The sequence below is a fragment of the Anguilla rostrata genome, unplaced genomic scaffold (assembly GCF_018555375.3).
Source record: "Anguilla rostrata isolate EN2019 unplaced genomic scaffold, ASM1855537v3 scaf0259, whole genome shotgun sequence".
NCBI lineage: Eukaryota > Metazoa > Chordata > Actinopteri > Anguilliformes > Anguillidae > Anguilla > Anguilla rostrata.
Genome location: NW_026985803.1, coordinates 7,501 through 10,662, shown reverse-complemented (window position 1 = coordinate 10,662; position 3,162 = coordinate 7,501).

The following is a 3,162-nucleotide window of genomic DNA, read 5'->3' as shown; positions in this document are numbered from 1 at the left end:
GTCCCCGTGACGCTCGTATTTTTTGGAGCACTCTCCCTCTCGTGCAACTGGTCCCCGTGGCGCTCCGATATTTTTCGGAGACCTCTCCTCTCGTGCAACTGGTTACCGTGGCATGCTGATATTTTTCGGAGCACGCTCCTCTCGTGCAACTGGTCACCCGTGGCACTTTGTCATTTTCTAAGCTCGCTCCTCTCTCTCTCTCTCTCTCTCTCTCTATCGCTCCCTCTCGTGCAAACTGGTCCCCGTGGCACTCTGAAATTTTTCGGAGCACTCTCCTCTCGTGCAATGGTCACCCGTGGCACGCTGATATTTTTCGGAGCACTCTCCTCTCGTGCAACTGGTCCCCGTGGCGCTCCGATATTTTTCGGAGCACTCTCCCTCTCGTGCAACTGGTCCCCCGTGCGCTCCGATATTTTTGGAGCACCTCTCCCTCTCGTGCAACTGGTCCCCCGTGGCGCTCCGATATTTTTCGGAGCACCCTCCCTCTGTGCAACTGGTTACCCTGCATGCTGTATTTTCGGAGCCGCTCCCTCTCGTGCAACTGGTCACCCGGCACTTTGTCATTTTTCTAAGCTCGCTCTCTCTCTCTCTCTCTCTCTCTCTCTCTATCGCTCCCTCTCGTGCAACTGGTCCCCCGTGGCACTCTGAAATTTTTCGGAGCACTCTCCCTCTCGTGCAACTGGTCACCCGTGGCACGCTGATATTTTTCGGAGCACTCTCCCTCTCGTGCAACTGGTCCCCCGTGGCGCTCCGATATTTTTTGGAGCCCCTCTCCCTCTCGTGCAACTGGTCACCCGTGGCACGCTGATATTTTTCGGAGCACTCTCCCTCTCGTGCAACTGGTCCCCCGTGGCGCTCCGATATTTTTCGGAGCACTCTCCCTCTCGAGCAACTGGTCCCCCGTGGAACTCAGATATTTTTCGGAGCACGCTCCCTCTCGTGCAACTGGTCCCCCGAGGCACTCTGATATTTTTCGGAGCACTCTCTCTCGTGTGCAACTGGCCACCCGTGGCACTTTGTCATTTTTCTGAGCTCGCTCTCTGTCTCTCTCTATTGCTCTCTCTCGTGCAACTGGTCACCCGTGGCACTCTGGTGTTTTTCGGAGCACTCTCCCTCTCGTGCACTGGTCCCCCGTGGCACTCTGATATATTTCGGAGCACTATCCCTCTCGTGCAACTGGTCCCCCGTGGAACTCTGACATTTTTTCGGAGCGCTCGCTCTCATGCACCTGGTCACCCGTGGCACTTTGTCATTTCTCTGAGCTCCATCTCTCTCTCTCTCTCTCTTTCTATCTCTCTCTCTCTGTGCAACTGGTCCCACGTGGAACTCTGATAATTTTCGGAGCACTGTCCCGCTCGTGCAACTGGCCCCCGTGGCACTCTGATATTTTTCGGAGCACTCTCCCTCTCGTGCAACTGGTCACCCGTTGCACTTTGTCATTTTTCTGAGCGCTCACTCTCGCTCTCGTGCAACTGCTCACCCGTGGCACTCGGATATTTTTCGGAGTACGCTCCCTCTCGTGCAACTGGTCCCCCGTGGCACTCTGATATTTTTCGGAGCACTCTCCCTCTCGTGCAACTGGTCACACGTGGCACTTTGTCATTTTTCTGAGCTCACTCTCCCTCTCTCTCTATCGCTCTCTCTCGTGCAACTGGTCCCCCGTGGCACTCTGTTATTTTTTCGGAGCACTCTCCCTCTCATGCAACTGGTGCCCCGTGGCACTCTGATATTTTTCGGAGCACGCTCCCTCTCGTGCAACTGGTCCCCCGTGGCACTCTTATTTTTTCGGAGCACTCTCCCTCTCGTGGGCCTAGGGCCAGGGCAAGTTTTAGGCTTAGGGCTTGGGCTAGGGCTAGGGCAAGGGCTAGGGATTGGGTTAGGGCTAGGGCTAGGGCTAGGGCTCGGGTTAGGGTTAGGGTTAGGGTTAGGGCTAGGGCTAGGGCTAGGGTTAGGGATATGGATAGGCCTTGGGTTAGGTTTAGGGTTAGGGTTAGGGTTAGGTTTAAGGATAGGCCTAGGGTTAGGGTTAGGGCTAGGGTTAAGGATATGCCTATGGTTAGGGTAAGGTTTAGGGCTAAAGCTAGAGTTAGGGTTAAGGATAGGCCTAGGGTTAGGGTTAGGGTTAAGGCTATGGCTAGGGTTAGGGTTAGGTTTAGGTTTAAGGATTGGCCTAGGGTTAGGGCTAGGGCTGGGGCTCGGGTTAGGGTTAGGGTTAGGGTTAAGGCTAGGGTTAGCGTTAGGGTTAGGTTTAAGGATTGGCCTAGGGTTAGGGTTAGGGCTAGGGCTAGGACTCGGGTTAGGGTTAGGGTTAGGGCTAGGGCTAGGGTTAGGGTTAGGGTTAGGGCTACCCTGATGGCTAGGGCTAGGGCTAGGGTTATGGTTAGGGATAGGGCTAGGGCTATGGCTCGGGTTAGGGTTGGGGTTAAGGATAGGGCAAGGGCTAGGGTTATATTTTGGGTTAGGGTTAGGGCTAGTGGTAGGGTTAGGGTTAGGCCACCCGTGGGTGAGTGTTAGGGTTAGGGTTAGGGCTAGGGCCAAGGTTTAGGTTAGGGTTAGGGCTAGGGCTAGGGCTAGGGTTAGGGTTAGGGTTTGGATAGGCCTTGGGTTAGGTTTAGGGTTAGGGTTAGGGTTAGGGTTAAGGATAGGCCTAGGGTTAGGGTTTGGGTTAAGGCTCGGGCTAGGGTTAGGGTTAGGGTTAGGGTTATGGCTATGGTTAGGGTTAGGGTTAGGGTTAGGCCATCTGTGGGTGAGGGTTATGGTTAGGGTTAGGGTTAGGGTTAGGGTTAGGGCTATGGTTAGGGTTAGGGTTAGGGCTATGGTTAGGGTTAGGGTTAGGGTTAGGGCTAGGGTTAGGGTTAGGGTTAGGGTTACGGTTAGGGCTATGGTTAGGGTTAGGGTTAGGGCTATGGTTAGGGTTAGGGCTAGGGTTAGGGTTAGGCCTAGGGTTAGGGTTAGGGTTATGGCTATGGTTAGGGTTAGGGCTATGGTTAGGGCTAGGGTTAAGGTTAGGCCTAGGGTTAGGGTTAGGGTTAGGCCATCTGTGGGTTAGGGTTAGGGTTAGGGTTAGGGCTAGGGTTATGGTTAGGTTAGGGTTAGGTTAGGGTTAGGGTTAGGCCACCCGTTGATGAGGGTTAGGGTTAGGGCTTGCGCTAGGGGTAGGGT